Source organism: Lactuca virosa, chromosome 2 (assembly GCF_052849685.1).
Source record: "Lactuca virosa cultivar CGN04683 chromosome 2, Lactuca_virosa_CGN04683_v6, whole genome shotgun sequence".
Classification (NCBI taxonomy): domain Eukaryota; kingdom Viridiplantae; phylum Streptophyta; class Magnoliopsida; order Asterales; family Asteraceae; genus Lactuca; species Lactuca virosa.
The window spans coordinates 166,096,156-166,120,611 of NC_136427.1; positions in this window are offsets into that span (position 1 = coordinate 166,096,156).

The window sequence follows — 24,456 nt, forward strand, 5'->3', positions numbered from 1 at the left end:
CGAAACAAGGGTAACGACATATCCGAATAAAACGGAATCAATTACTAGCTCCTTGGTAACCTTGTGACTTTCCCTGATCCAAGTGCGAGTCCTGTGCTTCCGGTAGTATATGCATCTACTACCTTTCACACCTACTCATACTCGTCCCAAGTATTGTCTCGCAGTCCCCAAGTCCTAAAATCACAAAACAATTTAACACATACGAATGTGTCCAAATAATCATAAAAAATTCCCTAGACTTTACTAGGACTTCTTCATCGCGTAACTTCAATCATCAATTCTACTTCAACTCAATTGGTGATGGAAATACCAGATGATGGGACAACTTCAAGAATTACACCAATCGTTCCATCATCCTGCCAATCGAAGGTGAACTTCAGACGTACCGTACTCCTCTAAATGTACTGTTATTTTATGAGACATATTCTAAAGGCAAGACACCACTCTTACGATATCTTCCGATAGGCGTCATTCACTATCATAAGCCTTTTCATTTCCTCCATTTACTCAATTCTCTACCATTCTTCACCATGACCTTTCGTACACCCAAGCAGACGTTCGGTGTACCAGGCGAGAATTTAAGATAGGAAAGCTTCAATTACAATAAACGTATAAATCTCCTTATCACTCCGAAACGTTTACATGCTAGTTCTAATATCGTAGTTATACGCTTAGAATCCTACACACATAAGGTTTCCAGATCCGGTCGGCAACAGACCATATATCCTAATAAATAATAGCATCGATATAGCTATCACACAAAACATTTAGCACATAAAAGAATTTTAGGCATCATTCCTAAAATAAACTAGTGCTTGTGTCAATTTAGGTGTACTACCTAACATATTTTAGACACACTCCTGACAATCAATACTTAGCATTCTAAGTTTAAGTCTAGAAATCCTACAAATTCCTAGTTCGCTTAAACTAATGCTCTGATACCAACTGTGACATCCCCAATTTCTTGGCCAGAAAAGACCGATTTGTTTATGCTTTGTTTTATAAATCAGAGTAATCTTTTAAAGAAAACGGTTGCGGAATTTGTTCTCAAACAAGATATGATAAAACTTTATCAAAACATTTCTCAAAGAGAATGTACTTTTCATTAAATAATAAAATCTCGGGATGTCATGTTCCGATACAGACCAAAAGCATAAACAGTACTAAAATAGACCTTACAACAGTTATTTATAACTACTGATCTATAATCCAAATTCTCTCGTCATGTCAACCAACTTATGCTCTTGTGCCACTACCTGTGATACAAAGAAAACTGAGTGGGTCAGGCTTGGGAGCCTGGTGAGCATATAGGGTTTTCAACCCACAATAATATAATTATTATGTTTAATATTCAAACAGTTAACCCAATTACCCATCCCAATTATCTTCATTATTTCTTAAGGTTTTACCCTAAGAATCAACTATCCTTCCTTCATTCATTCCTAAGGATTGACCTAAGGAATTGGCACAAAGTCCATTGCTGTCCGAGGTTCATCTACACAGTACTAAATCCATAGCTACCAAGGTTCATCTACACAGTACTAAATCCATAGCTACCAAGGTTCATCTGTACAGTACTAAATCCATAGCTACCAAGGTTCATCTATACTGTACTAAATCCATAGCTACCATCGTATTATTATAAGGCACTAAATCTATAGCTGCCAGGGTTTTTAGAGTACACCGGTGAACATCAAGTCCATAACACCTACAAGTTGTGAGCTTGCTAGTGTTCCACATGACTGTCTAGAATAGTCTATGGTTGTCATCCCTACTCTGCTGAAGGACGGGGGCCATCGTTTGGGTAAAGGTTTCACTCATTTTCACCTATCACCCTCATCTCAAGATCTATATCACCTCTTATCTCATTTATCCAACTCATCTTTTATCACACACCAACTATCTCATCTACCCATGTTCTACCCAACATATTTGTAGATATAAAATACATATACAGTTTAACTCATTTAAAACTATATAAAACATCCATTCCACACTCATGTCAAATAAACAACAATATATAAACACATAGCACATATTTCATAGCAAATACATCATATTTAATACCCATCTCAAATAAACAAACAATTTATTAACACATAGTACGTATTTCATAGCAAATACTTCATATTTATGTGTTAGAAGAAAGTGACTACACACTCACCCAAAACATATACTTAATACATTTAAACAATACTTGTATTAAAATTGTGTTTATGAAAGGGACTATACACTCACCTGATAAGACGATGATTAGACAGTGTGACATCCCCTAATTTCTCGGCCATAAAAGACCGATTTAATTTATGTTTTTTAAAATAAAGTCAGAGAAATCCTTTTAAAAGATGTTGCGGAATTGGTCCCCAAAACCAAAACTTGATAAAAGTTTATCAAACCTTTCTTTAAGAAATATATAATTTCATTTCATATCAAAACCTCGGGATCTCATGTTCCGATACAGATCAAAAGCATAAACAAGGCATTATAAGCATTACAACAGTTATTTACAACTACTGGCCTATAATCCAAAAATCTCTCATCGTCATCCGACTATGCTCGGGGTCCACTACCTGTAATATAAAAAGATGAGTGGGTCAGGCTTGGGAGCCTGGTGAGCATATATGGTTTTCAACCCACAATAATAATAAACTTATTAAGTTCACCAATCAACAATAACCCTGATTACCCATTCCCGTTATCCTCACTTTACGTCCCTAAACACCTATCACAAGGGACCTAGCGTAAGGATTATCATCGGGGTGGACACCACTTCTAAGGGGACTCCTCAGCCATACATGTCCTAAAGACAACCATGAGGGGGATGGAGTACGCCAATGAACATTTAGTTCACCAACACTTACAAGTTGCGAACTTGCTAGTGTGCCACTGGACTGTCTAGAAAGGTCCATGGTCGTCATCTATACTCCGCTAGACGACTACAAAAACAACAACAAAAACAACAACAACAACAACATCGATGTCTCTCACCATTTTAACACACATCGACTATTTCGTCTACCCATGTTTTACCCAACATATTTGTAGATAAAATACATATACAGTTTAAAACTTGTATAAAACATCTATTCAACAGTCACCTCAATTAAACAATTAATATAATTACACATAGCACGTATTTTACATAAAATACTTCATATCTAGGTTTAAGATGAAAGTGACTACACACTCACATGTTTTACTGATAATCGGGCAGCACTTCGTTTCCTAAAATGATCGTTTCTAATAAAACCGGGAGTTTTATTGAGAAACCGGGCTCTGCGGGGGTTGAGCTTCAAAACCGAAAAGATAAATTTCTCGGGCTTCTCGGACACTTCGGGAGGTGTTTCGGGTGTTTGGTATGATACCGGGGCTTTGGGGGAAGTTGGAATGAAATAAATATTGTTTAAGGGGTGAAAAATGTCACTTTTCCAAAATATACCCGGGAGGTCTCGCAAGCCTTGTATTTATAGGCGAGGTCCGAAGGTCGGCCGAGAAGAGTGAGTCAGCAGCGAAGGCACGTGGCAGCAGGAGGCGAAGGCACGCGGATGTCTCGCACGTGTGAGGGTCCAGTTGTCGGCTTCTGATTGGACCGAGGTCTAGGTCCGAGGGTTGAGTCGTGACGCACCATGCGAAGCTCGAACACGTTAAGAAGACACGCGTCGGACCGCGGTTGGACCAGCACTTCGGATGCGAGGGTTGCGACACGCCTCGCCAGCTGGCCTCGGTGACTCAGCATTTTCGGACACGTGGCGCGCATGGAGCGAAGGTGACGTGGCCGAAGTCCCACCATGCGAAATTTCTCGGATTGGGCATTTTTTCTCGATTTTTGTGCAAAAACTTCTAAAATCCATAAATTCCGCATACGGGCTCCGTTTTTGACGTTCTTTATATGCACGCGTAAGTAAAATTATGCTCTACAACTTTCGTTTAGACTTCGTCGGCTAATTTTGAATTTAATTTTTATATTATTATTTTTAACAGACCGAGACAGGAAATCCGTTAAAAATTCATAACTTTTTCATCCGACGTCCGTTTTCATCTGTCTTTTTACCGTTGTACTACTATTGACGAGACCTTCGATTCTCGTTTAGGTTGTGTCGGCTAAAAATCAGCCGATCTAACATTCGAGTTTTTAGTTGTCTACTGCTAGGCTGAAACTTAGAAAAATCATAACTTCCTCATACGAAGTCAGATTTGGGCGTTCTTTTTATGCATACTCTTGGTTTAACGAACATTACGACTTTCGTTTAGATCAGTAAGGCTAAAAAGTAGTTTATCAAAAACTCACTTTTTACGTCATTCGGCACCGTGCCGGTTTTGTCGCGAAACTTCGACAGGTCATAACTTCTTCGTTATAACTCGGATTTCGATATTCTTTATATATCTGTAATCCTTGTCACGACTACTACAACTTTCTTAATAGATTTCGGCTTTATCTAATATTTATTTTTGATGCTTATTTTTATTCTTAGTTAATTAAATCCTAGTAATTAAGCATAAAACACATAATTCACATAATATTCACATAATTCCTTTTCATTTCTTCAAAATGAGTTACAAAGGTTAACCTAGACTATCACATCAATATTAATGCCTAGCCTAGAAACACGGGCGTTACAGACAACACCTCGTCTCTTAAAATAATGTTCTTCGCTGAAACCGAGATGTTTTCTCCAAAACCGGGCTTCACGCGGACAGAGCTTCGAATCAAAACTCTTTTCTTCTCGGGATCTTCGGGGCTTCGGGACTCACTTCGGGTATCGGGATTGATACTAGGGCTTCGGGGGTATAAATTGCCAAGAAGAAGGAAGAAAATGGGTGAAGAGAAGAAATATTGAGCAACAAACCCGGCTACCCTCGCATGCCTTTTATAGGGCTGCATCCTCGGGTTACGCTGGGCGTAACCAAAGATTACGCGGGGAGTAACCTGCTGTCGACATGTACGCGGGGCGTACTCCTAGGTACGCTGGGCGTACCCTCCGGATCAGATCAGACGAGTCACCACTTCGGATATTATCCGAATATATAATAAAATTTATATATTTTAATTATTTAGAAACTTCAGAAATTCATATCTTCCTCATACGAGCTCCGTTTTAGACGTTCTTTATATCCACGCGTAGGTGAGACTAAGCTCTACAACTTTCATTTAGACTTCGTCGGCTAATTTCAAATTTATTTTTATTATATTATTTTTAGTAGGCCGGGACAGGAAAACTCCGTTATAAATTCATAACTTCTTCATCTGACGTCCGTTTTCGTCTGTCTTTTTACCGTTGCACTACTATTAACGAGATCTTCGATTCTCGTTTAGATTGTTTCGGCTAGAAATTACTCGATCTCATATTCGAGTTTTAGGCTGCATACTGCTAAGCTGAAACTTAGAAAAATCATAACTTCCTCATACAAAGTCTGATTTGGACGTTCTTTTTATGTACGCTCTCGGTTTAACGTATTCTACGACTTTCGTTTAGATCGTTAAGGCTAAATATCGCTCGATCGTAAATTCACTATTTATGTCGCGCTGTGTCGTGTCGGTTCTGTCGCGAAACTTCGACAGGTCATAACTTCTTCGTTATAACTCGGATTTCGGCGTTCTTTATATGTACGGAACCCTAGTAACACATATACTATAACTTGGTTAAGATTAATCATTCTAAATAATCTTCCATCAAAAACTCATTTTTGATGCTCATTGTCTCTAAATTGATTAGCCCTGATCTACGGGCGTTACACCTGGGCATTTGGAAAATCAGAACGAGTGAATATTATAGCATGTTCAATCGTTTCTATACCCGAAGCATATGGGATTCGATCCATAATGTCTTACATAGAGACATGATACTTGACCAGTCTCCTGCTGTAGTATTTCCATATATAGAATTCCCAATGTTGAAACATTTCAACATGATATTCATATATGCTCATGACTAAGTTTGATTAAAACTTCAATCTAAAATTTTAGATTAGATATGAAGTAATAGTACCCTCTCCTTTTTATAGCGAAACAAATTTCAAACTCCGCAACTTTGCAAATTGAAAACTTTGTTTCCTATAAATAGCATTGCTAACTTGCAACACTCATCCTAATGATTATGCTCCCACTAGCATAATAATTATATTTTTACTAGCATAACAATTATACTCCCACTAGCTTTGACATGTATCCAAAAATCAGCTAGACATCTAGAAATCAATACCTATTGACTTTCTTACCAAAGTTCAGATTTCTGATACGAGATGCTTCAATAAGTCTTTATGTAGGCTTCTCAAGCTCATACACCATTCATTAAATAGCTTAGGTGTGTGTCTAAACCTTTATGAACTTATAGCAACAAGTCCTGAATGTTCAAACCTTTTGCCATTTCTCACAATTCGAACTATGAAAAGGGATGCCGTAATCATACTCGAATTTGAGAACGCAATTGTCACAACTGCTAACTCTAATGATATTTATCAATCCTTTTAAAATCTACTAGTGAAAGCATTTTCTCATAATCATTTTCATGAAGTATAGGGAAACCTCTTGCCACTTAGATTTTATGGTGTGTGTGTTCCTATCGATGTGGATTTATCATTTCCAACCGCTATCATAAGACAAGGTTTATGACAAATTCAAACTCATATGGGCTGAACTTGCTTAATCTCAATTTCTTGCAATCTGGTAGCACAAGGGCCTACCAGTGCTTCCAGGTTATTGAGTACCTCATCCACACTGACCAATGTTACCTTCACAGATCAAGGTGCTTTGCCTTATCCAATCAAATAAGAACTCATAGAACTCACATGCATAGTCAACTTAACTGGAATGGGCACAGAAACAAGAATATGTCAACACGATAGGTCACAAACCTGAAGTCGTATGCTAGTGATAACTAAAAGGTTTATCAAGACTCCCACTGACCTCTTGACATATAAGATTCAAATATTCAAGAGTTAGTATGGATTCTTATCAAGAAAACACTTCATACAATTGGTCTTATTTGGTCTTTGTTTTATCCAAAACATTACAACTACCAATTCCAAATGTGCAAGAGTAAGATAACATTTCTACTCCACATTTCATGAGGTGTTATAAACCTACTTAGAATACGTTACTCAAGGTACAACTTGAAGTAACTAAGAGTATAACTCTAAACTCGATTTTGGAATAAAGTATGACTCACCTTCTTGATTTAACAATTTCAACAATTCCCGATTCCTCTTCTTAGTCATATAAATGCACTAAGGTGTCCTTAGAGGATCAATTGTGATAGTTCCATAACCATTAAGATGATCATAAAACACGATACCAAAGTATTCTCCTTTCCTTTTAGATTGGAGAAACTTTTATCTTTATGCCTCATTGATTCTTTTTATTCGTTCTGCTATGCTTTGAAACTTTTTCAAAGTATCAGAATTATACTTAATCATATAAGCATAATCACATTTACTAAACCTTTATTAAATCATGACGAATAGTCTTAACGTTCTTTGTGGTGGATCTGACCAGTACACATCAATGTGTACTAGATCCTTTAGTCCTTCACTTGACTCACATATACATGTGAATAAGGAATTAGTCTCAATTTACCAAAGATCAAGATTCTCATGCATCACACAATTTGAATTGCAAGATTCCAAGTTTTTGTCCAATTGAAACTTGGGTGATGAGAATCCTTCCTTATTTAGTAAATTATGGCACTTCCACAAGCGATATAACTAAGAATCAATTCCATTTTCAACATTGCTATTAATATATATATATATATATATATATATATATATATATATATATATATATATATATATATATATATATATATATATATATATATATATATAAACACCAATTTTCATAAATGCCATTGCAAGGAAACAACAAGATAAAGCAAATAATTCATTTTATTGATAAAGTGCGGAAAACTTGTCCTTACGATGCAAATACACATGAAAAACTATGTTTCTTTACATTCCTAAGCAATCTATTATAACTCCCAAGCAACAGCTCCAAAAATCTGATCATCGAACCATGCGACCGAAATCCATTTCTTCACGATCAAATACAACTTACTTTTCTTTTAAGCTTCCTTCCTTTTATTCGACCCTACAAAACATCAAAATGTGATCAACATATCATCTAATAAGAATCTATAAATAGGAACTTAATAGAGTTAGATAGTGAACTTACCTAAAGTAGAGTCATACAATTTGACTTTACCATCTCTTAGATCTTTTAGGTAGTCAGGGCAGCTTCGCTTCCAATGTCCCTTCAATTGGCAGTAGAAACAGGTGGACTCTTTAGGAGTGACACGTGTAACTATCTCAGAACTGGCCTTTCTCTTACGGTCAAACTTTTTGACCTTGGCCAATTTCTCTTCCTTGGGAGAAGAAATCATTTCTGGACTATCAACATTGTCATTGCCTATGTCCATGGAAATTTGGGAGGTAGATCTTCCAAAAAAATTTGCTTGAACAGTACGCCAAAGCATTGCTGCTTCAGCAACAATTAACAAATATGTCAGATCAATAAGGGTCACGTCGTGGTCCGTCATATAATAGTCTTTAACGAACTGACTATACGACTCAGGAAGTGATCGAAGAACCAAGCTTCCTTAGGAAAACGACACCCAACATTCCCAGACTGTCAATTTGCAACTTCATCTTTAGGACATGTGCACATACAAACCTTCCATCTCGATGTTTACATGTCAATAGGGCTTGAGTGACCTTGACCTTTTCAAGTCGACGAAAACGTGGGTCAAGGAGAATCACTGGAGGAGGCGGAGGAAGAGAAGTATGATTCCATTTCCACCAATACATGAAGAAGGGAATGATCTTTCACCTTGATCTACACGTGGAAGATCATCTTCAGAAGGAAAGCTTTTTCCAAAGGAATGTGGAAGACCATAAATGTCTGAACTTGACATCAATAAGGGGAGAAAATTCAAGTTAGTTGATTAAATCCTTAATATAACACCCAAATGAAATATTAAGGCTAGGACCCAACAAAATAATTCACAATTCGGAAGAGGGATGCCGTAATCCAATTGCAAATTATTTGAAGGTAAGTAAATGACGATTTACCAATTCCACCATGAACACGAAATTTTAAATGAAATTCCTAGATCTTTTGAGATTCACTCAACTTTTCAATGGCATGTTTAATCTCGATTATGCCCTTCAATTTTGTGACTGGGATACTCCGGATCACAAACAAGGTGTGAATAACCATGCAAATTAGTTTGGTACTCTCGATGTCATTTATCGTCTAATCAATGTGTCGGTTAACCACACACGTTCCATTGATCAACGATAATTTACGAGCTACCTATTGTCATCCTTCATTAGTCCACATTAGTGTGCCGGTTAACCACACACGTTCCACCAACCGACCAATAAGGTGCAATGTGCAATTTCATGGATTAGCATCAAATTCACATTTTCCTAAAGTAACTAAGATTGAGAATTTTGTAAAAGCATTTAGTTACTTTTTATTGTTCATTATACTTATTAATGAGGATTTAATGTCCTACCCTACCCGTTTGGCTAACGACCATCCACTAGTCAAGGAAGCGGTGGGTGAGAGTGGACACCCATTCAATCGCCATTTTTTATAGGTAATTTCCTTATACCCCCCTTATAGACCAGCTTCGTGAATGAGGCCTACTAACGGTAAGACTGACTTTTCTTATACATATATAATATTAAACCTTTAATTATATATATAGTATAAGGGTGTATTTTTAACTTTTAAAATACTCGGGTTTTTTTTTTTAATTTTATTAAAATTTTCAAAATTAAAACCATTTAATTTAAAATTTTAAAATTTAAAAAACTTTTGATTTAATAATTATTCAAAAAATTAAACAATTAATTAAATTATTAAATCAAATAAGGATTACCAATTTAAATTAAACATATTAACTTAATTTAATTCTTTATCCATGGATTTCGAAATTTAGGTAGGGATATCTTTAATTATCCAATTAAACAATTAACAAGATAATTACCAAAAATAACAACCTACTAACTTATTCCTTAGATTTCGAAATCTTCTGCTTGGAGTGGAAGGCAAGGCTTTCAACCTTGCCTAAAAATAAAAAACCCTAGGGTTAGGAAACCCAAGATTTCGACTCCAAGGTGGCCAAAGGAAAGGGATTGAAAACCCTTAGGGATTTTCAAAAAACAGGGTTCTTAAACCCTAATTTGCGAAAATTTAAAGGCCTTACGGTTTAATAGCCAAAAACCCTAATTTTGTCTAGTTCAATCAATGGTACCAAATCTAATTGAAAATAAAAACCATACGCTCTGATACCACTGATGGGTTTTATATATAGCAAACAATCTTATGTATGCATGCAACCCTAATTTGAGGATCTATGTTTTCACTATTAGACATACAAGCATTGAAAACAAAACCTAGAAACCCTAGGAGACACATGTAATTTTAGAAATTAACATATAATTTGGGTTAAGATACATACCTTTATTGTTATATTGTAATAACAAACAAATCCTTGAAGATCTTGAACTTTGGTAGCAAGCGCCACAAGTGTCGCGCCTCTAATGGCTCATAAACAAACCTAGCAACCAAGGATTACTATGAGAGAGAGAGAGAGATAAGGAAGTGGAAATTTCAGCTCTAAGCCTTTCTTGGAGTGCATGGGACGAAATCCAACCCTATAGGGGTTTATATAGGTGATAAGGAAGGTTTAGGATAAGGCAGGTGTATCTTAGATAACCCTAATCCCTTAACTTCCTCCCTAAGGCTTCCAAGGAACCCTTATAGCCCAAGGTGTCACACCCCAAACCGGAATGGCAGAAACGTTCAAGGGCAGAGGATGTCATGTACAATATCAGACAATTGTATAATAGCAATCACGCAATCACAACCATTATATTGATAGAATATAGTATTTAGATCTGTTCGATACATTGTTTGTATGACATCAAAATGTATAACAAAAGTATAAAAGACACGACTCTAAAAGCTCCGTCTTCTCAAAACCTGTGGGTGTACCTGTCTACCGGTTCCCTGAGAATACAAGTGGTTTTGAAAGTGTATCAACATTTAATTTGGTGAGTTCATAAGCATGTTTTTGTAATGGAAAACTTGTCTTTGTTCTTTGAATTCCTTAATATGATTCTCTAGAAAATCCAAGATTTTCTTATTAATTGACTTGTAGTCTTAGGCCTTAAGACCGAAATGTTTGTTTGTTACTGTACTCTGTAATAGTAGATCATAGTCTTATTATTAAATAAAACCATATCATGTATGTTTTCCTTAAACTGTATGTAGTACTAGTGTATTCTATACTAGGAAAGTAGTGTATCATAGTAGTGTTTGTTATGAAAACCTTTGTATAAATCCTTGGATACCACCAGTAGTAATCTATAGCAGTGTACTGTATGAAAACCTTTGTATGAATTCCCTGGATACCACCAATAGTAATGTATAGTAGTGTATTGTATGAAAACCTTTGTATAAATCCCTGGATACCACCAGTAGTAATGTATAGTAGTGTACTGTATGAAAAGCTTTGTACGAATTCCCTGGATACCACCAGTAGTAATGTAGTAGTGTACTGTAGTTTTATTACTTAAAATAAAACCATTTGAAGAAATGTTAATCCCGTAAACAAATGTTTTAGTTTATACTGTTGTGAGTTTCGTATAACCATGCTTGATATGAGTAATGACCTCTACGACGTTATTCAGACGTCGAAAACGTTATGACATTTGTCACCCCAGGCCTGCCGACCTAACTGTAGCTAACAGTTAAGGTGCGGGATTGTCAGTCCCGTATAGATCTATACACAAATTCACACTCTCCCTCCAGGAGACTCTGGTTATATTGTAAAGGATTTAGACCTGTACCCTGATGGGTACAATGAAGTAGTGCCTCACAAACCTGTATTAACTAGTTTACGTGTAGTGTTGTAGTGTTCTCTTGTACTAGAAACTGTATGTATAACCTTGTATTAGTGTACATTGTTATGTAAAAATAATTATACTTAAATAATTATTTAGTAATGTACCCTTGAATCAGCGAAATAGAGTAATGTTCCATAAACTATATCCACAATAGTTTATATGTATGTTCTTGTTTCTGTATAGTGTTTCTTGAACTTGTAAAATAGTGTAGTGTCTTCCAATCTATACCTATTATAGTTTAATCTGTATGTTTTTGTTCGGTGTATTGTACTTAGCAAATTTAGTGTAACATTTCACAGACTATACCAATTATAGTTTGAATGTAATGTTCAGCAATGTACTGAAAACCTTTGCGATTTAACTGTATCTAAATAGTAGTAGTCCGAAACTTGTGGCAAACACCCTTTTGCTCGACATGTTACAAAAGGGTTATAAATATATAAACATATATTTTTATAAAATGTAGTGATAAATCGGTTTGAATCAATTGAAAATGGCTTTGAAATCGTTAGAATATTAACACAAGAGTCCTTGTATTTTACTTGTATTCCCCCCTAAAAACATTGAAAACAGTGAAAATATAGGGGTATGAACTCACCTCTAGCGCGCGTTTGAGTTTGGATAGCGGAACTGTAGAGTGTTGGATTAGTGTCTAAGTCCATAACTATTTTGGTATGTACTTGACCCGATGGTGCATGGTCCTTTTGGGTTGCCTTCACCAAAGCAACTTGATAGGATGAATTATGGAGAGAAAGGATTAAATATGATTTATTAATATATTATGAGAATAATATATTAAAGGAGAAATCATATTGTTTAATTAATATTAGTCAAGAATTAATTGGTAATTAGTTTTGTGGCTAAAAGAGATTAATTAAACTTAAGGGACTAGAACTGTCAATTGTATGATAGTTGAATATTGAGCTAATGGACTACATATTAAAGGGGTGGACGAATTCTATGGGGAAACCCATTAGAAATCGTCCAAAGCCCTTAAGGAAAGGAGTTCATGGGTTGCTTAGGGCTTAAGCATCCAAATTAGGGTTTCCTTGTTAGATAACCCTAATAGCCTCACTATATATAGAGCCCTTATGCCTAAAAAACGTGGACAAGCTTCCTTCTAGGGTTTCCATACGTTTTTGAGAGTCTCCTTCTCTTCTCTTCTTCATCCTCTTGCTCTTGGTGTTTGTGAACCATTAGAGGAGTGACACTTGTGACTCTAAGCTTTCAAAAGTCATTACAAGAAGGATTTGAGATTGTTATTGATACATAACAATCAAGGTATGATCTAAACCCTCATTCATATGTTATATATATTATCATATACTAGATCTAGGGTTTAAAGTCTTGGATGAATTGCATGTACAATAGAGAAACCTAGATCCAAGCATTAGGGTTTGTATGAGCACATAGGATGTTCTTATGGCCTAAACCCATCAGTGGTATCAGAGCCAGGTTGGTTTCTATTGTATTGATGCCTAGCATATTCATTCTTGTTGCAAAATCGATTTTTTGGCTCCCTGACTGCTGAACTCGGCGAGTTCCAATGTGGACTCGGCGAGTTGGCTCCAACTCGGCGAGTCCATAGAGGAACTCGGCGAGTTCGAGCGTCAGAAGGAGGCAGTTTCGGGATTTCTTGCTGTTTTACTCATGGATACTTGCCTTAACTGTTTTAGATCATTAAAATCCGATTTTATACATATTTATGAGTATATCCTTGATTAAACAAAAGATAATTACCAATTAATTAGATAATAACTTCCTTATATGATAAAGTTTGATTATTTGTATTAATTGGGTAACTTACTTTGCAAGAAATTGAAATTAGGTCAAATATAGATAATGATAAAATAAATTGTTTAATTTATATTATTTGTTATTTGATCCTTGTGTTATGAAAAGTTTCAATTTTTCCCCTTTAGGTTTTATAGTTTAAATTTGAACTCAAAAGTTTTGTTTTGAAATTTAAATAGTTGAAACCCTAATGTTTTGAAATGTTTCAAAACTTGCCCTCAAGTTTTGGAATTTAAAAGTTGATTAAAAGTTTAATTTAGGAATGTTAAATTCTAAAACCCTAGTATTGTTTTGAAAAGTTCAATTCACACCCTTATGGTTTTATTAATTAATTAAAGTGTATAATTAAGAGAGATTTAATAAATCCATAAAAGTTTTGGTTTACAATTTAATTAAATTAAAAGTGTAATTATTAAATTTGACCACCAAGTATTTTAAAAGTGTAAAATACACCCTATACTATATATAACATTAAAAGTCTAGTATTATATATATGTATGAGTAAACAGTCAGTCTTACCGTTAGTAGGCCTCATTCACGAAGCTGGTCTATAAGGGGTGTTTAAGGAAATTGCCTATAAAATGGCGATTGAATGGGTATCCACTCTTACCCACCGCACTCTTGACTAGTGGAGGGTCGTTAGCCGAACGGGTAGGATAGGACAGAAACCTTCCATTATAAGTATAATGAAGTACAAAAGTAACTGAATGCTTTTACAAAATTCCCAATCTTAGTTACTTTAGGCAAAAGTGAATTGATGCAATTCCATGAAATTACACTTTGTGCCCTTGCGAAGACGTTAGTGGAGCGTGTGTGGTTAACCGGCACACTAAATAGTTCTAAGAAAAGGTAGCAAAGGGTGACTCATTGTTTGTCATAGTTCGGTGGAGCGTGTGTGGTTAACCAGCACATCGAATAGGTGACTGTAACATTTGAGGGCACCATGTAAGTTTGCATGGTTATTCACACCCTGTTTTGTGATCCACGGCATCCCAGTCACAAATCGAGGGGCATATCGAGATTTAAACATGCCATTGAAATGTTCAATGAATCTCAAAAGATCTAGGAATTTTCAATAGATTTAAAACTTAAATTTTTTTCGTTTTTCATAGTGGAAATTAGTGAATCGTCATTCACTTACCTTCAAATGTTCTGCAATTTGGGTTACGGCATCCCTCTCCCAAGTTGTAGAGTATTGTGTTGGGTCCTAGCCTTAATATCTCATTTGGGTGATTTATTAAGGACTCAATCAATCAACTAACTTGAATTTTTCTCCCGTTTTGTAGATGTCAAAGTATGACAACTATGGTCTTCCCAAATCCCGTGGAAAAAGCTTTTCACATGAAGATGATATTCCACGATTCGATCGAGGAACACGAGATCATGCTTCACTTCCTCCACCTCCTCCTATTGTTCTCCCTAACCCACAAGTTCAAAAGATTGAAAAGTTCAAACTCACTCAAACCCTTTTGGCAAGTAAACATGAAGAAGGAAAGTCAGTGTGTGCACACGTCCTAGAGATGAAGTCACACATTGATAGGTTAAGAATGTTGGGATCTGTTGTCTGTGAGGAGCTGGCTGTTGACTAGGTTCTTCAGTCACTTCCTGACTCATATAGTGAGTTCGTAAGAGAGTATTATATGATGAACCACGACGTAACCCTCATCGATCTCACCTATATGCTTATTGCTGCTGAATCAGCAATGATTTGGCGCACTGGAAAAGCAAAGTTGATTGGTGGATCTGCCTTCCAGACCTCTATGGATATAGACAATGGCAACGAAAGGCATGCCATGATCGAAAAGTTTGATCATAAGAGAAAGGCAAAGTCAGAAGTAGTTCCGTGTGTTGTTCCAAAAGAGTCAATTTGCTTTTATTGCCAAGAGAAGGGGCATTGGAGACGAAGCTGCCTTATTTACCTAAGAGATCTAAGAGATGGGAGAGTCAAAACGTATGGCTCTACTTTAGGTAAAATCCATTAACTAACTCTTTTAAGTTCCTATTCTAGATTCTTAATACATAATGTGATAAGATTACATTTCGATGTCTTGTAGGATCGAAGAAAAAAGAGGAATCTTAAGGGAAGAAGTGAGCGGAATCTAATCGTGAAGAAATGGATTTCGATCGCATTACTTGAAGATTAGAATCTTAAGCTACTACTTGGAGTTAGAATAGATTGCTTAGGAATATTTAACAACATAGTTTTTCAGTTGAATTGCATTGTAAGGACAAATTTTTCCACAAATAATATAGATTTTGATTTTATATTATTTATTTATCCTTGCAATGGCGTGTATGAAAAATTGATGTAAGTTTCTATTATTAGCAATAATGGATTTGATTCTTAATTATGTTATTTGTGGAAAGGTCAAGAATTTACCAAATAGGAAAAGTTTCTCATCGCCCAAGTTTCAATTGGACAGAAACTTGGAATCATACAACTTGGTTGCATGATGAATGAGAAATTTCATATTTGGAAATTAGACTAATTCATTGACAAAGTGCCAAGTGAAGGACTAGGAGATCGAGTACACAAGGTTGTGTGTTGATCAAGTCCACCACAAGAGTAACAAAGATATTCGTCATGATTTACTAAGGTTAAGTAAATATGATTATACTTATGAGATTAAGTATAATTCTCAATTGATTGAAAGAGTTTCAATAAATAGCAGAACGAATAAGAAGAATCAAGTAGGCAGAAAGATAAAAGTTTCTCTATTCTAAGAAGAAGGGAGAGTACCTTTTTATTATGTTTTATGATAGGTCTTACTGATTAAGAACCATATCTCAATTGATCCTCTAAGTGAGTCTTAGTGCAATTGTATGTCTGAGAAGAGGAATCAAGAATTGAAGAAATGGTTAAATCAAGAAGTCAATCATACTTCGTTCCAAAACCAAGTCTTAGAGTTAAGATTGTGAATTGAGTGACAAGTCTTAAGAAGGTTTATAACATTCATCAAATGTGAAATTTGAAAAGGTTTTCTTATTCTTGCACAATTGGAAAGTTGTGATGTCTTGGATAAGACAAAGACCAACTAGGGCCAATTTAGTGAAGTGTTTTGTCTTGATAAAAACTACACTAACTCTTGAATATTTGTTTGTCGAGAAATGTTTATTGACAAAAGAATCTTATATGTCAAGGAGTCAGTGGGAGTCTTAATGGTCTTGAAAAGTTTCAAGAACTAATCAAGAATAAACCTTATCGATCATCACTAGCATACGACTTGAGGTTTACAACCTATCGTGTTGACATTATTTTGTTTCTGTGCCATTCCAATTAAGTTAATTATGCATGTGAGTTCTATGAGTTCTCATTTGAACGCATAAAAGGCAAGCACCTTGATCAATGAAAAGTACGTTGATATGAAAGGGTGAGCTGCTTAACTACTTGGAAGACATGGTGGGCACTCGTGTTACCATAAGGCAAGAAATCAAGATTGAGAAAGTTCAGTCCATATGAGTTTGGATTTGTCGCAAACTTTGGTTTTGACAAATTCGCATGGATAGGAACACATACACCATTAAAATCTAAGTGTCATAAGATTCCCTCCTTCATGAAAATGACTGTGAGGAAATGCTTTCACTAAGAGAGATTTTAAGAAGATAGTGATTGTGAAATTGTATTCTCGAATTCTATTATGGTTACGGCATCCCTTTCCATAATTCGATTGTGAGATTTGACAATTAGTCTGGATTGTTTGGATACACATATGAGCTATCTAAGGAAAAGGTGTATAAGTTTAAGAAGCTTAGATAAAGGATTATCAAAGCATTAGGTATTAGAAATATGAACTTCAGAAATTCAATAAGTATTGTTTTCTGGAAGTTCAGTTGTTTTCTAAAACATGTCAAAGCTAGTGGGAGCATAAGTGTTATGCTTATATGATAATAATCATCATGATAGTGGGAGCATAAATGTTGTGTTTGTATGATTATTAAGGCAAGTATTGCAAGTTAGCAATATTAATTATAGAAAACAAGAGTCATACTTTGCAAAGTCGTAAGGGTTGAATAGTTGTTTTGCTATAATTAAGGGAGAGAATATTGTACTTCGTTTCAAAATCTAAAGCTTAGATTGAGAAATTTTAATAAATTTAGTCAAAGGATACATAGTGTGTTCTTAAATTTCGATTATGATTACGGCATCCCTCTTCATAGTTCGAATTGTAAGAACGAGACACATAAAATATTATGGCAGAAGATGGATAAAGCATCATATCTTTATGTAAGACATTATGCATCGGGTTCCATACGCTTCGGGTATAGGATCGATTGCAAGTGCTATAATATTTGATCATTCTAAAATTTTCAAAATGTCTAGCGCATTTAGAGGGAAAAAGTACTAGAATCGGTTTTGACTAAAATAATTAAACAACTATCAAAGGACGATCCAAAGCTCGTTGAGGATTGATCGCTTGTGAGTAGTTGGAAGTATGGTATTGGATGACATTATTATGAATAGATAAGATTCTATTAAGAATGAATTGTCATATGGCAAATATGGAAATGTTTCCATATTGGGAGTTGGATATTGAGAATCTGTATCTAGATTAGAAACTTTTATGCAAGAAAGATGTTCAAAGGAATGTACTTTGAGTGAGAGACATCATATCTATAGAATTATTTCTGATAGAGATTGGCCAAGTCTTGATGATTTTGAGCTATAACTTTCCGAAAGAATCATTGCATAAAATGTTAGAATTTAGCATAAGTAACAAGAATTTCATATTCTTATACTTATGATAAGGATTGGGAGTTGTGAAATGAATATGATTGGAAATGTGTTCATTTGATCTATTTCACAAAGTAAGGACCGTAGGTAAACATTGTGTGCATGCTGAGAGCATGGGACAAGTGTAGTAATAATTCAAGTAAGAAGTTGATTACCCGAAATAACAAATAATGAGTAATCAATATGGTGATTAAATAAAATGTTTTATTTATACCCAGAGTTTGGGGCCATATGGGATTAGTATTATTCTTGTGTTTCACTTTGCATGTTTTGACTTCCTGAATAATTAAATTATTTCAGAATAATCAAATTATTCTAATGGTCCACAGTCGTTCATATGTTGGAAGTAGGTATGAATGAAGACTGTCATGAATTGGTTTGTAGATTGTCTAAAGTGTATTAGACATAAGCAAATGTTTGCTGCAACGTTCATGAGTGCTTATGAATATGATTTGAGCATTGGATTAAACCCACACTCACTTGGATCACTTCATGGATTTTATCACGAGTGATTGGTGAGACGATAACATCCTATATTCTTGAAACCAAGATGTGTGAGTTGTATCTTGCGAGTCGGTTACACATTGATAATATGTAAACGCACCAGTAACTTGGTGTCATAAAACATATTGTTGTGTGTGATTCGGTGAGTGAGTGCAAGCGAGCATTGAGTCAAAGTTTATCCGTTCCTTTTATCCAAAGTAGGATGAAAGCGATATCTGTGGGCCCCTCGATGATTTAGTGATGACACCTAAGCGCTTGGCCAAGCCGGGACTAATTTGATGTGTTCAATTATAGTCTGTTGTCAGTCGTCATAAATCGGAAATCGGGAAACAACACATAGACAGAGAGAATGATTTAAATCCATGTCTCAGTCTATACGATATCTAGAATGGAGGAATATATGATCCCTTATCTAAAGGACACGCGTATCTGATAAGATCAGAGTTGACAACGGCTTTGGAAAGCTACGATTGCAGATCAGGATCTGAAGTCATGCGCAGAATAGTTATTAGACTTATCCAAGTGGGAGACTGTTGGATTAGTGTCTAAGTCCATAACTATTTTGGTATGTACTTGACCCGATGGTGCATGGTCCTTTTGGGTTGCCTTCACCAAAGCAACTTGATAGGATGAATTATGGAGAGAAAGGATTAAATATGATTTATTAATATATTATGAGAATAATATATTAAAGGAGAAATCATATTGTTTAATTAATATTAGTCAAGAATTAATTGGTAATTAGTTTTGTGGCTAAAAGAGATTAATTAAACTTAAGGGACTAGAACTGTCAATTGTATGATAGTTGAATATTGAGCTAATGGACTACATATTAAAGGGGTGGACGAATTCTATGGGGAAACCCATTAGAAATCGTCCAAAGCCCTTAAGGAAAGGAGTTCATGGGTTGCTTAGGGCTTAAGCATCCAAATTAGGGTTTCCTTGTTAGATAACCCTAATAGCCTCACTATATATAGAGCCCTTATGCCTAAAAAACGTGGACAAGCTTCCTTCTAGGGTTTCCATACGTTTTTGAGAGTCTCCTTCTCTTCTCTTCTTCATCCTCTTGCTCTTGGTGTTTGTGAACCATTAGAGGAGTGACACTTGTGACTCTAAGCTTTCAAAAGTCATTACAAGAAGGATTTGAGATTGTTATTGATACATAACAATCAAGGTATGATCTAAACCCTCATTCATATGTTATATATATTATCATATACTAGATCTAGGGTTTAAAGTCTTGGATGAATTGCATGTACAATAGAGAAACCTAGATCCAAGCATTAGGGTTTGTATGAGCACATAGGATGTTCTTATGGCCTAAACCCATCAGTGGTATCAGAGCCAGGTTGGTTTCTATTGTATTGATGCCTAGCATATTCATTCTTGTTGCAAAATCGATTTTTTGGCTCCCTGACTGCTGAACTCGGCGAGTTCCAATGTGGACTCGGCGAGTTGGCTCCAACTCGGCGAGTCCATAGAGGAACTCGGCGAGTTCGAGCGTCAGAAGGAGGCAGTTTCGGGATTTCTTGCTGTTTTACTCATGGATACTTGCCTTAACTGTTTTAGATCATTAAAATCCGATTTTATACATATTTATGAGTATATCCTTGATTAAACAAAAGATAATTACCAATTAATTAGATAATAACTTCCTTATATGATAAAGTTTGATTATTTGTATTAATTGGGTAACTTACTTTGCAAGAAATTGAAATTAGGTCAAATATAGATAATGATAAAATAAATTGTTTAATTTATATTATTTGTTATTTGATCCTTGTGTTATGAAAAGTTTCAATTTTTCCCCTTTAGGTTTTATAGTTTAAATTTGAACTCAAAAGTTTTGTTTTGAAATTTAAATAGTTGAAACCCTAATGTTTTGAAATGTTTCAAAACTTGCCCTCAAGTTTTGGAATTTAAAAGTTGATTAAAAGTTTAATTTAGGAATGTTAAATTCTAAAACCCTAGTATTGTTTTGAAAAGTTCAATTCACACCCTTATGGTTTTATTAATTAATTAAAGTGTATAATTAAGAGAGATTTAATAAATCCATAAAAGTTTTGGTTTACAATTTAATTAAATTAAAAGTGTAATTATTAAATTTGACCACCAAGTATTTTAAAAGTGTAAAATACACCCTATACTATATATAACATTAAAAGTCTAGTATTATATATATGTATGAGTAAACAGTCAGTCTTACCGTTAGTAGGCCTCATTCACGAAGCTGGTCTATAAGGGGTGTTTAAGGAAATTGCCTATAAAATGGCGATTGAATGGGTATCCACTCTTACCCACCGCACTCTTGACTAGTGGAGGGTCGTTAGCCGAACGGGTAGGATAGGACAGAAACCTTCCATTATAAGTATAATGAAGTACAAAAGTAACTGAATGCTTTTACAAAATTCCCAATCTTAGTTACTTTAGGCAAAAGTGAATTGATGCAATTCCATGAAATTACACTTTGTGCCCTTGCGAAGACGTTAGTGGAGCGTGTGTGGTTAACCGGCACACTAAATAGTTCTAAGAAAAGGTAGCAAAGGGTGACTCATTGTTTGTCATAGTTCGGTGGAGCGTGTGTGGTTAACCAGCACATCGAATAGGTGACTGTAACATTTGAGGGCACCATGTAAGTTTGCATGGTTATTCACACCCTGTTTTGTGATCCACGGCATCCCAGTCACAAATCGAGGGGCATATCGAGATTTAAACATGCCATTGAAATGTTCAATGAATCTCAAAAGATCTAGGAATTTTCAATAGATTTAAAACTTAAATTTTTTTCGTTTTTCATAGTGGAAATTAGTGAATCGTCATTCACTTACCTTCAAATGTTCTGCAATTTGGGTTACGGCATCCCTCTCCCAAGTTGTAGAGTATTGTGTTGGGTCCTAGCCTTAATATCTCATTTGGGTGATTTATTAAGGACTCAATCAATCAACTAACTTGAATTTTTCTCCCGTTTTGTAGATGTCAAAGTATGACAACTATGGTCTTCCCAAATCCCGTGGAAAAAGCTTTTCACATGAAGATGATATTCCACGATTCGATCGAGGAACACGAGATCATGCTTCACTTCCTCCACCTCCTCCTATTGTTCTCCCTAACCCACAAGTTCAAAAGATTGAAAAGTTCAAACTCACTCAAACCCTTTTGGCAAGTAAACATGAAGAAGGAAAGTCAGTGTGTGCACACGTCCTAGAGATGAAGTCACACATTGATAGGTTAAGAATGTTGGGATCTGTTGTCTGTGAGGAGCTGGCTGTTGACTAGGTTCTTCAGTCACTTCCTGACTCATATAGTGAGTTCGTAAGAGAGTATTATATGATGAACCACGACGTAACCCTCATCGATCTCACCTATATGCTTATTGCTGCTGAATCAGCAATGATTTGGCGCACTGGAAAAGCAAAGTTGATTGGTGGATCTGCCTTCCAGACCTCTATGGATATAGACAATGGCAACGAAAGGCATGCCATGATCGAAAAGTTTGATCATAAGAGAAAGGCAAAGTCAGAAGTAGTTCCGTGTGTTGTTCCAAAAGAGTCAATTTGCTTTTATTGCCAAGAGAAGGGGCATTGGAGACGAAGCTGCCTTATTTACCTAAGAGATCTAAGAGATGGGAGAGTCAAAACGTATGGCTCTACTTTAGGTAAAATCCATTAACTAACTCTTTTAAGTTCCTATTCTAGATTCTTAATACATAATGTGATAAGATTACATTTCGATGTCTTGTAGGATCGAAGAAAAAAGAGGAATCTTAAGGGAAGAAGTGAGCGGAATCTAATCGTGAAGAAATGGATTTCGATCGCATTACTTGAAGATTAGAATCTTAAGCTACTACTTGGAGTTAGAATAGATTGCTTAGGAATATTTAACAACATAGTTTTTCAGTTGAATTGCATTGTAAGGACAAATTTTTCCACAAATAATATAGATTTTGATTTTATATTATTTATTTATCCTTGCAATGGCGTGTATGAAAAATTGATGTAAGTTTCTATTATTAGCAATAATGGATTTGATTCTTAATTATGTTATTTGTGGAAAGGTCAAGAATTTACCAAATAGGAAAAGTTTCTCATCGCCCAAGTTTCAATTGGACAGAAACTTGGAATCATACAACTTGGTTGCATGATGAATGAGAAATTTCATATTTGGAAATTAGACTAATTCATTGACAAAGTGCCAAGTGAAGGACTAGGAGATCGAGTACACAAGGTTGTGTGTTGATCAAGTCCACCACAAGAGTAACAAAGATATTCGTCATGATTTACTAAGGTTAAGTAAATATGATTATACTTATGAGATTAAGTATAATTCTCAATTGATTGAAAGAGTTTCAATAAATAGCAGAACGAATAAGAAGAATCAAGTAGGCAGAAAGATAAAAGTTTCTCTATTCTAAGAAGAAGGGAGAGTACCTTTTTATTATGTTTTATGATAGGTCTTACTGATTAAGAACCATATCTCAATTGATCCTCTAAGTGAGTCTTAGTGCAATTGTATGTCTGAGAAGAGGAATCAAGAATCGAAGAAATGGTTAAATCAAGAAGTCAATCATACTTCGTTCCAAAACCAAGTCTTAGAGTTAAGATTGTGAATTGAGTGACAAGTCTTAAGAAGGTTTATAACATTCATCAAATGTGAAATTTGAAAAGGTTTTCTTATTCTTGCACAATTGGAAAGTTGTGATGTCTTGGATAAGACAAAGACCAACTAGGGCCAATTTAGTGAAGTGTTTTGTCTTGATAAAAACTACACTAACTCTTGAATATTTGTTTGTCGAGAAATGTTTATTGACAAAAGAATCTTATATGTCAAGGAGTCAGTGGGAGTCTTAATGGTCTTGAAAAGTTTCAAGAACTAATCAAGAATAAACCTTATCGATCATCACTAGCATACGACTTGAGGTTTACAACCTATCGTGTTGACATTATTTTGTTTCTGTGCCATTCCAATTAAGTTAATTATGCATGTGAGTTCTATGAGTTCTCATTTGAACGCATAAAAGGCAAGCACCTTGATCAATGAAAAGTACGTTGATATGAAAGGGTGAGCTGCTTAACTACTTGGAAGACATGGTGGGCACTCGTGTTACCATAAGGCAAGAAATCAAGATTGAGAAAGTTCAGTCCATATGAGTTTGGATTTGTCGCAAACTTTGGTTTTGACAAATTCGCATGGATAGGAACACATACACCATTAAAATCTAAGTGTCATAAGATTCCCTCCTTCATGAAAATGACTGTGAGGAAATGCTTTCACTAAGAGAGATTTTAAGAAGATAGTGATTGTGAAATTGTATTCTCGAATTCTATTATGGTTACGGCATCCCTTTCCATAATTCGATTGTGAGATTTGACAATTAGTCTGGATTGTTTGGATACACATATGAGCTATCTAAGGAAAAGGTGTATAAGTTTAAGAAGCTTAGATAAAGGATTATCAAAGCATTAGGTATTAGAAATATGAACTTCAGAAATTCAATAAGTATTGTTTTCTGG